General features: G+C 44.0%; 1 non-coding gene across 1 annotated transcript; it reads right to left on the minus strand.

Moving 5' to 3' along the window:
• Nucleotides 1-11,266: 11,266 nt before the first annotated feature.
• LOC115032216 lies at nucleotides 11,267-11,406 on the minus strand. Its single transcript, XR_003837872.1, has one exon. It is a non-coding gene; the product is annotated as a small nucleolar RNA SNORA48 (small nucleolar RNA).
• Between the last annotated feature and the right edge of the window lie 512 nt (nucleotides 11,407-11,918).

Here is an 11,918-nt window from a genome sequence, read left to right on the forward strand (position 1 = left end):
TAATTCTGATAGGCTTGCCTTTATATGTTACTTGACCTTTTTCCCTTACTGCTTTTAGTATTCTATCTTTATTTAGTGCAGTTGTTGTTCTGATTATTATGTGTCAGGAGGAATTCTTTTCTGTTCCAGTCTATTTGGAGTTCTGTAGTCTTCTTGTATGTTCATGGGCATCTCTTTTTTAGGTTTGTGAAGTTTTCTTCTATAATTTTGTTGAAGATATTTGCTGGCCCTTTAAGTTGAAAATCTTCAATCTTATCTACTCCTATTTTCTGTAGGTTTGGTCTTCTCATTGTGTCCTGGATTTCCTGGATGCTTTGAGTTAGGATCTTTTTGCATTTTGCATTTTCTTTGATTGTTGTGCAGATGTTCTGTATGGAATCTTCTGCACCTGAGATTTTCTCTTCCATCTCTTGTATTCTGTTGCTGATGTTCCCATCTATGGTTCCAGATTTCTTTCCTAGGGTTTCTATCTCCAGTGTTGCCTCACTTTGGGTTTTCTTTCTTGTGTCCACTTCCATTTTTAGGTCTAGTATGGTTTTGTTCATTTCCATCACCTGTTTGAATGTGTTTTCCTCTTTTTCTTTAAGGAGTTGTAACTCTTTAGCAGTGTTCTTCTGTATTTCTTTAAGTGAGTTATTAAAGTCCTTCTTGATGTCCTCTACCATCATCATGAGATATGCCTTTAAATCCAGGTCTAGCTTTTCAAGTGTGTTGGGGTACCCAGGACTGGCTGAGGTGGGAGTGCTGGGTTCTGATGATGGTGAGTGGTCTTGTTTTCTGTTAGTAAGATTCTTACGTCTGCCTTTTGCCATCTGGTAATCTCTGGAGTCAGTTGTTATAGTTGTCTCTGGTTAGAGCTTTTTCCTTTTGTGATTCTGTTAGCCTCTACCAACAGACCTGGGAGACTAGCTCGATCCTGAGTTTCAGTGGTTAGAGCACTCTCTGCAGGCAAGCTCTCCTCTTACAGAGAAGGTGCACAGATATCTGTTGTTCGGACTTGCCTCCTGGCAGAAGATGAAGGCCCGAAACAGGGCCTGTCCCAGAAGCTGTTAGCTTTTGTTGTCCACACTCTCACCTGTGCAGACCTGTCTTGGCAGGATCTGGGAACGAAGATGGCTCCCACAGATGCTCCAAAAAGCCCTCCCAGGCGAGGTGGACACCTCTTCTCTGGCAGGGAAGATGCCCTGATGTCTGGAGCCCGAAACGGGGTCTGCCACAGAAGCTCTGTAGCTCCCGCCTGTCCCAGAAGCTGTTAGCTTCTGTAGTGCACACGCTCACCTGTGCAGAGTAGTATTGGTGGGATCCGGGAACAAACAAAGATGGCTCCCGCGGATGCTCCCGCGTTTACACTTTCTTGCTGGTGATTCAGTAATTATTAACGATTTGATAAGACCAAAACTTGTAAAAGCTGTCTACTTCAATTTCTGCCATGATTTCCTTTGTGCTTACTGTTTGTCCACATGCAGTTGCTGGCTCACCTTCTAGGGGATGGCCACTTTAGCTGTAATATCATATATCATGACCATGAGGGTCTTGGTAACTTGGAGCGAAAGAGTAGTTGGAATTATTTTCCTTGGTTTTCCTTTCCTGTGAGCCTCTGGTGACCTCTTAATGAAGAACCTAATTAGTAGTTTTTCGAAAGTCTGATGGGTTACTCTCCTCTCCTTCTTTGCTAAAGCTTCCCTAACACTCCAGAAGGAAGAAGTCCTAAATGGCCTCAACAGCTATAATAAACCCTAGTGCTTTTATTTTTTTAGTTGAAACAGAGTCATGCCACCTCCCCTTCCCTTTCCTACCTCCTCCTCCTCCAAGCTACCTTACCTTGAACATTTCCCATGTTTCCCCTGCTTTCAAATTGATAGCCTTTTGCCCTTTGATTTTTATTGTTATATACATACATGTGTGTGTATATATGTGCATACACATACATATGTGTATTCTGAGCCCATTTTTGTTATTAGTGTGCACATAGCTTCATGGCTAACCATTCCAGATTGAACAACCAACAAGAGGGCTCATTCCTGGGAGAGGTTAAGTCCTCTTTTCCTAGCAGTTACTAGTTACCTGTAGTTCTTGTTCCAGAGGTAGGACCCTGCGAAAAATCCCCCCTTCCATTTTAATATGTCTATTGATATTGTATTAGTTCCAGTCTTGATTATCAAGCTATTTCTAGGAAAGACTACTTCATAGCTGACTTTCTGGAACTATGGATTTTACAATCTTTCTGCCCCCATCTTCATCTTCAGTGATGTTCTGTGGACCATGGATGTAGTTTATATTTTCATAAAATTATACACAGTATGTATATGTCTATACACACACAGACACACACACAGACACACACGCAGACACACACACAGACACACACACACACACACACACACACACACACACACACACACCCCTTAAAGGATCTAAGCCCGTTAGACTGACAATGCACCGCATAAGAACTATAGACTAATAAAATTCCTCGTACCAGGCACATGAAACCTTTTGAATGGTTGGTTAGGGTAGTCAAGTGACTCCCAAAACAACATAAATTATCAATTTAGCCCTTGGTTGCCTTTTGGCCTTGAGGGTCAACTCCTATTGCTGAAGATACTATTCTTTTAGGGCAGAGGACTCAGGTGATTTGAGTTGAGTGTGATCTGAAAGTCTCATTTCTATGGTCTAGCTTACATGGTTTTAGAACATACAATGCAAGTGGCTAAGGGATGGAAGCAGACAGTCTAACACAACTGTTTCACCTATGACCCACCATCATTACCAACGGGGCACAACAGGTGTGAATGTACCATAATGGTACTCACATGTCAGTGGCAGGCAAAGGCAGTCTCATTGGACTTAAGACCCACTCAGCAGGAGGAGAATCAAGCCTGGTACTGAAAACCTGACCAGCTTCCTAGGGCTAGTGGGGTCATGACCTTAGAAAAGAATGTATTACCACCTAGTACTAACACTCTGCCAGACCTGCATAATTCCTTCCTGGATTCTAAATTTTGCCCTTATGCCCATAGATAAGCGTGGCTACCCCACTCATCAAAGAAGCCTTTCTTTCGAGCAAATGGAGACCGTCATAGAAAAATCACAACTGGATACAGCGCAAACATCAACAGATTGTGGGGAGCCAAGCCTCCCTCCAAGGATACACATTCTAGTCTTTTAAAAACACCAGTGGAAGAGGATTGAATTAATCATACTCCCGACTTTATGATAAAATTAATATCATTGCTCTCTGCAATGCTCCTCTTGTTTATCATTTAGTCTTTTTAAGATTACATTCTCATTCCTTATAAGTAGTCATACTAATTGTTTATTATGTGTCTTTTCCCCGTGCATCTTCCTATAATATACAATATTATGTAATACCTTGTACATAGTTTATTACATGCTAGATCTAGTTGCAGATTATGTGCAATGATTTGGTTCTCCCATCTTTATGAGTTATTTATCTTTATTATTTTCATTTATATGAGGAGAGAATGGAGGCATTGAAAGGTTCACTGATTTGTCTAAGGTCGCATAGCTATTAAGCAACAGTGTAGGATTTGAACTCAGGCAGCTGAATTCTTAGCACCGTGCTGTTATTGTATTGTTGTTGATTCTTTTCTTTCTTTCTTTCTTTCTTTCTTTCTTTCTTTCTTTCTTTCTTTCTTTCTTTCTTTCTTTCTTTCTTTCTTTTTTCTTTCTTTCTTTCTTTCTNTCTTTCTTTCTTTCTTTCTTTTTTCTTTCTTTCTTTCTTTCTTTCTTTCTTTCTTTCTTTCTTTCTTTCTTTCTTTCTTTCTTTCTTTTTGTGACTAGCTCTCACTCTGTAGCTCAGGCTGACCCGGAACTCATTATTTTAGCCCAGGCTACCCTTAAGCTTGTGCTGATTCTCCTGCATCAGCTTCTAGAGTTGTATATTATAGATATGAACCACCATGCCTTGCTAAACTCACACACTTAGCCACTCACCACACCACCCATGCTGGTGTATTCGAATTTTCAGTCTCTGTTGATGATATTATACAGCACCACCATCCAAAGTATAGTGTTCTTTCTTGCTTTTGCACTCAGCACTCTGCCTTTAATGAGTGCCCATGTTTCTGTCTGCTTACCATCCATCCTTTGATTGCCTTATCCCCCGGGGTTAACATCTATCTCATTCTGACTCTCCCGCAGTAATGATTCTTCAATTTCCTGCCACTACAAACAGTGCTGCAGTGAACATTTTCCCCCGGGACTCATGTGAGGACCTCTCCGGGATACAAACCACAATCTTCCTTCTTCAACCGAGTGTGTGCAGTCTATGAAACAGGAAGCCTGTACATTTAGTGATTTGTGTGTGTGTGTGTGGAAAAGTTAGACTACTGCAATCATTCTCTGGGGGTAGGATGGTCTCCAGGTGGGACACAGATATGAATTTACAGGAAGCTAGAACACCTTTATTTATCAAGCAATTACTTCATAATTTTCCCCCTTAATTCCACTTATGTGCCTTGAGGCATTAGACCGAAGCTAACTCAGGGATGGCTCAGGTTCCTGGCTCCCTGCATAGTAAGGTGACCTGGCCTTGGATTTGAGCCATATGAGTGTGAAGACTAGCTCTGCTGTTTGCCTTGTGTAAACAGGACAAGTTTCTCAATCGTCCCAGACCTCATTTCTCTCAGACTTAAAATGGAGATAATTATTGTTTGTTTTGAGGATTAAATGTGACAGAGCATGTGGAGCCAGATTTTATAAAGGCACACACACAAAAAGTCTCTGTCCTTGAGAAGTTCCCAGAAGGGCAGAAAGATACAGGTCCAAGTTCTCACTGTGTGGTGTCAAGGACCATGGTGGTCACATGGGTGAGTGGAGTGGTTTCAGAGAGGCAAGCACATTAAGACGAGTTAATTCAGTCATGTGACACATGATGGTAGCAAGTCAATGCCAGGCCATGTAGTATATATTACAGTGGTCCCCTAACACTGTAACAGTGTTGAAGAGTTCCTATCACCTGGCAGAATTGTAGCCTTTGGTAACTAGAATCTAGATTTGTACTGTTATCAAGCAGGCTCCCTGCCATTCTACTGAAGTTTAGAACTGGAGCCATCCACCATGGAGAGAGGCTGGTTCAGCAATTGCCCTGGACAGCTGTAGGTAGGCTAGAACAGGGGGCTTGAAGGAAGATGGTGATGTAAATGGCCCAGGCGGTGAACATTGGCTTCTCCTACTTCAGCTAGATGTACCAATAATCTCTATGACAGCAGAAGTAATCAGGGATGGGGGAGGCCATTTAGTGCTACGTACAAATTTAAGATAAAGGAAATGGGGTTCCTTTGGTATTGATGGGTGTGATTAAAGGTGAGACTAGAATTAGGAATGGAATTTGTGGCCTCTGTTAAAGCACAGGAGATTTTTTGTTTTTGTTTTATTTTGAGACAGGGGTTCTTTGTATAGCCATGGCTGGACTCACTTTTTAGACCAGGCTGTTCTCAAACTCACAGAGGCTCATCTACCTCTGTCTCTGGAGTGCTGCGATTAAAGGCATGTGCTCCCACATCTAGCAGCCCAGGAGTATGTCATGACCTAGTTTTGCCAATTTTGAGTTAAATTGCTTCACAATAATTTCAGGGGGGAAGTTTAAAGTGTGGTGACTGGTTTTGGAGATGTGTCCTCAAAGGGGCCTCTTGGGTAATTACTGGCTTCTGAATAAATACTAACTCCCACCTAACCTCTGACTCCTGCCTAACCCCTGACTCTCATAAGAATGCTGACTCCTGGCTAACCACTGACCACAAGCACTTTGCAGACATTTCTGCTTGACTGCAGGCTGGATATGAAGCCTAGTGAGCTGCCAGAGCACAATCTTTGGAACTTTAGAAGAGATATTCCCCCCCTTCTCTTCCCTCCTTTCTGTCTCTCCGTCATCCTCTCTCTTTTCCTACCTTGATCAACGAGAGGGGAACTTCTACATTTTTGTAGAATGGAAAAGTCAGGAAGAAAGCCCTGGCTGTTTTTCTTGCCTTCTACCCTGGCTGAAGAGAAAGACATTGTGTATGTAAGTCCAGCTTTCTAAGTTTCCAGCAGCCCCCACCCCTCCGCACCCCCTCCCCTTGTCAGAAACCCAGCAGGCTGCTCTGCCCTTTGGAGCTGTTTGGGGAGGGGTGCTGGCCACTTAGTTGGTAACTCAACTCTGGCAAGTTCTTCAGCAGAGCCTGTTTGTAAACAGACTCCTCAGTTCAGCTCTGTGCAGCTTAACCCAGCTCCTCCTTAGATCCAGAACCTTCAAGGGAAGACACGTGACTACTCCAGTCGTAAGGTCCCACACACCATTCACATCAAGCGAAGAACTTCAAATTTCAAATTCTCTGCACCCTTCTTCTTTTCTTTTATCTTTTCAAAAGCCAAAACCAACGAGAGTGACCTTCTTGACCTTTGTGACCTGTGACCTTCATGACCTCGGTGGTGCGGGTGTTTAGTCTTTTCCTCTTAAATAGCTGTGGTCATTGGCCCCCTATAGTGTCCATGGCCCCAGGATCCAAATGGGCACATACACTCATCAAATTACACTTCCATACAATGGTTACATTTGAATCAAAGAATTCTACAGGGCATGTGTTCAATCATTTCTCGGTATTTGCAGGGCATGGGTTCTTTACAACATGGAACATGTGTGTGTGCTCTAACATGCATGTACATGTGCTCTAGCAAACTTCATTTCATGGAAATCCTATGGTATGGAACTTGTAAATATGAGGACTGACACTATGTAGGCATGTGAATGCATGTCCATGCATACACATACCCACCAGAAGCACACACATGCTACATGGAGACATACTACCTCATGTGTGCACACATGACACACACTAACAAGGAACATACAGAGCATGTGTATGAATACACTTCATACCTACCCATACAACACATAAGAGAAAGCATAAGCAGGCTTGGCATTGTGGTGGTGGGGAGGCATGGAGATAATGAACTTAAGGCCGGCCTCAGCCTTAAGAGACTGTCTCAAAACATATATCACATGTGCATATGAAGGTAGGGTGCTCATACAACATATACACACCATATTCACACAGCGTCCCTCTATGCTTCCATACATACATAATCATACCACATACATGTTTGACTTCAGACCTGTCACAGAAAGCTCCTTAGACAAATTGCCCTCCCCTGACAAATACATAATACATATAATTTTACCAGTTACACAGAGTCAGAGAAACCTCTAGACTCACAAACAACCCCAGAACCTGGGAAGCTCAACCTTCATGCATCCCCCCCCCCCCGCCAGTCCTGTACACTGCTTCCTTGTCCCCAGAAACACCTGCATCCAAGATAGACATCTTTATTTCTCTGAGCCTTTGATTAAGCCTCACAATAAAACAGCACAGTGAGGGGCATGACATTATGGTGCCATTAAAGTGAACACTTTGCTAGTGAGCGTTCCTGGGCCGGGATGACACTGGGGATTTATTTTCACCAGATCTTTGAGGCCAGTGGATGGAACAAAGTTAGTGTGGCCAGAGCTTGTGGCCATGATTTCACCAAGGCAAGTGAGGCAGGTGACCCTGAGCCCTGGCCCGACTGCCTAAAAAAGGTAAAAAACAAAATTAGGGGGTCCATGGAAAAATCAACAGAGAGCAGATAAAGTGTGCTTAATTGTGCAGGTGTGTGTATACTCACTCCCAACCCCAAAGACATTTTCCTCCATTGCCAGTACCGGAAAGAAGAGCAGTTTGTTATGTAGAGGATTCTTTGTGCATTGGTGAGTGAGTCTGGAGCTTTCTGGACCAACCGTGTTTGCTAAAAATGGCCACTGCTAGTAGTAGAGACACACACTCTTGTTAATGTCATTAGCAGGCAAAGCAGCAGTGCCACCAAAGCTCAGAAGCAATGGGAAATGACACCCAGGGGTATTGATGGTGCCAAATAAATGCAGGGTGATTGACTGTTTTCATCAGTACCTCCACAGTGGACCGGAGTCTGTGGAAAGGACCATGGGCAAGGGAGCAATCAGAGAGTCTCATCAAAGCATCCATTGTCCTTAAAGACATATTTCCAGGAACAAAGCCCCAGGTCATGCTGTTTGTCCTGTAGAAAACTCCTGATAAATTTTGCTTTTAAAAATGCCTCTTTCCTTTGACTAGCAATAATAAAAGCTTTCCTTCTAAATATCTGTCCTTACCCATCAAAAGCCTGAGATGAGACACTCATTGTTATCTGCAAAGAATAGACTCTTTGTGGTTTGTTATCTGTTGGGCTGATGTTATGAAGCGACTTTGAGACTCTGACAGAAGCTAGAAGATTCGGCCTCTTGTGGCAAATGGGACTAAAGGCACACTTATGGGAGTGGGCTGTGGTGACTAGCTTATTCTCCCTGAAGACAAAAAACAAACAAACAAACAAAACTAAACCAAACCCAAACCAAACAAAACAGGGAGTCAGACAAAGGGTTTTGTATGCACAAAATTTCCCATCCCTTTTCTTGTGTCAGTGGAGATGGGACTGCTGTTCCATGATTAAACTACAAGAACAACTTACTCAATGGATACGATGGATTCCAGAAGCTTCTGTCCTTGTGACCTGATTTAGATTTACAAACAAATTCCTTCTGTTTTTTTTTTCCCCAATGTTCTGAAATCAGAGTTGTGTTCGGAGACGTATAAACAATGGCAGAGCCTTAAACAGTCTTCACGTGTTTGGAGTAAATGAGGCTGCATCCTCAAAACTGTAGGTTTTTCTTCCAAGCACAGTAAACTACATAGGTGAGAGAATAGAATCCCGGCTCAAGAACTGATTCAATTGGACATAATCCATGGTGGCCGGTGGAGCGATTGTCTCACGGCTACAGAACTTCTGTCTGGCGAGCTGGAAAGGGCTCTGGAAATGGATGGTAGAGATGGCCCCACAAGTGAGTGAACGACGTGCTGCTGAGCTGTACTTAGAAATAGTTAACTTCACCCGAGTCTCAAAAACAGATAAAAAGATAAGTTTTAGATAAATGCGTATGCTTGAGTAAATGCAGTCTTTCCTTGTCTGTACTGCATTAAATATATAGCGCCCTAATGGTCATGCCTCTTTGCCATAGAGAGAATGATCATATTCTCAAAATTGGCTGGTGAAGAGTGCTTGGCTCTTACAGCTCTGCAATGAGTTTGTACTGTTGCTAGAGTGGTCATTTTGTTTTGAGTTAGTGTGAACTATGGTGTTCCAACCAAATCTTTAAAGATTTTGTTATGCAGGAAAATATTCTTAATTGTTTTCATTGAAGCTAGCTGGTTTGTTATTTATCTTTTTAATTAAAACCTCTGGCATCTTTTGCTACTTTACTAAGTAGTGTGTCACAATACCCTGTCTTCAGGAAATATTTTAATCTGTACCCTTTATGAGAGAATATATATACATATATATATATATTTCATTTTACAGATAATCTACTGGTAGGAGAGGAAAGAATTATGAATATGGAGCTCAGAGGCCCAAGTATGAGCTCTTGCTTTGAAAATTATTAGCTTATTCCTTGCAGCCCCAGTTTTCTCTTCAGTAGAGACAGCTACCTTATCTGTAGAAGTTCGAAAGGGGAACAATGATGTGGCTCAACAGATCAATGTGTTTGCTGTCCGAGTTCAGTCCCTCAGACCCACACAATGGAAAGAAAGAACTGACTCTGGCAAGTTGTCCATGGATCCTCGCACTTTCACTACGGTGTGAGTGTGTTCACACATACACTACTGCATGAGTGTGTGCACATGTACACTATGGCATGAGTGTGTGCATGCACACACACACACATGCACACGCACACACACAAAGAAATGAACCAAACAATGGAATTCAAGATTTCTAAACCGGCTAGCTAGGACTGCTACATGTTGAGTGATTACCATGTGGAAAATGTTGTATGGATATTGACTAATTTGACAATTCCAATAGCATGGTGGAGAGAGATAAGGAAGACTGGCCCTTTCACATGTCCCAACCATTTGCAGGTTTTGGGGTGGGCCAGAGCCTGGGATCTGAGCCTGAGTGGTAGCTGAGCTGATCGGGCCACTGGCTCTCTCTTATCTGTACATGAGGGTGGAGCTCCTAGCACTGCTCAAGCTAGGCCACCCAATGCCACCATGGGCAGGAGGCAGGGTCAGCTCTCCCGAATTTGTGCTTTTGTGCCCTTGAGGGCAGAGCGACAGAAATCTCACCTGCACCTACATCTCCAGAGCCAGTTCCACTGTGCTCCCTAGTCAAGGTTCTGGGCCCACTCTCCTAAGTGTTGCATTTTGTGAAGGGCTAAGATAGCTCTGTCACTTTCACATCTTCAAGGTTGGCTCACCTGAGCCTTCACCATCTGGGCCAGCTTCTGAATGCTACCGTCAGTGAAGGGGGAAGGTCTTGCTCTCCCGCTCTCATGACACCTCACCCTCTGGACCAGCTCACTTGCACACACCTCTCCCCCTGGGCCATCTGCTGCCCAGATAAGGTGCAGGGCTTGCTTTGCCTAGTTGTATAAAGGGTGAGAGACAGGGCCAAGTCACTCACTCTCATGGCCTCAGGGCCAGTTCTCCAGACTGCCGCAGGTGGTGAGGGATGAGGTCGGTAGGGAAGGGTATCACCCCCGTACCCATGCCACCTCATGGTAGGTGAGTGGTGGGGCCAGTTCTCCCTCCCTCTGTCTTCGGGGCTGGCTCACCCACTCCTCCCTTCCCACCCCCCAAGGTCAGTTCTACTATGCTGCCTGGGTGAGACACAGGACCCCAGAGTGCAGCAGCAGTGAGGGGTGAGGTCAGCTCTCCAGATCGCAGCAGCCAGTGAGGGGTGGGGCCAATTATGCACAACTCCTGTACATCTACCTGATTCACAGCGGCTAACCTGACCAGGGACATCCTCATGTTCTCTAGTGGTAATACGAGCCACAGACATCAACACCAACCCCTGCCACAGACTCAGACAGAGTTCTCAGTGGCAGCTCATGCTAGGACCTCACGGTGGGTCCCAGATGGTGGGGCAGCCAGTCACAACAGACTACTTCTCTCCACACTCTAGTCTCTGGTCCTATCTCCCTTCATAACGCCCAAGCTGCTGCGCCTCTCTTTCTCTCCCATCTGACCACCACATACTTGCACATTGTGATGGTTCCTGCTGCAGGCTAGCCTCTGGGCGACATTCTCCATCCATGCTTCCAGGTCTGGCAGCATGGGAGTATCTATGACCAGCTTGTGCCACACGCAGGAGGCAGAATGGTCTGCAGGTCTTTGTCTTCCTCCTCTTGCATTGCACTGCCTGGATTTGATTTTTATGTGTCCTAGGCATAAGACAGCTTTGTCCACCAAGCCAGATATCAAGCTAGGATGAACAAAGGACTGCCATCAGTTCTTTCCCAGACTAACGTAAGAAGAATACCAACAAGGTGTCTCTTTGCCTGTTGCCAGAGAACAACAGGGGGAAGATCTCAAGTTTATTAAGATCATAGTACTACGTGTTCAGAATCAAATATGTGTGTGTGTGTACATACACACACACACACACACACACACATGTATATATATATATGCTCATTTGCCCTTCAATAGAATAATGAGGGTTTGACCATCATCCCATTTTAAAGATGAAGAAACAGGCTCAAGAAGTCTATCCAAGGTCATGTAGTAGTGACTGTTGGAATATCCATGGCAACACAGGGTGTATGCTTTCCGAAGCATCTCCTAATTTCAGTTTCTGATATGCAAGAGCCACCAGAGCCCTCACATTTTCTAGTAAGAAATTGAAGGAAGAATCCAAATGTTCTCATCAATTCCCTTTCCTCCAGCGTATGTGACATCAGCTTCCTTGTTAGGGACCGAGTGTGGGATAGCTGGCAGGAAGGGACTGCATGCTGGTGACACCCATTAGAACATGGGAAATATTTCTCAGTGATGCTTTTTGCAGCCTTGGAAGCAAGGCCCTGT

This window comes from Mus caroli, chromosome 10, assembly GCF_900094665.2.
Source record: "Mus caroli chromosome 10, CAROLI_EIJ_v1.1, whole genome shotgun sequence".
Lineage (NCBI taxonomy): Eukaryota > Metazoa > Chordata > Mammalia > Rodentia > Muridae > Mus > Mus caroli.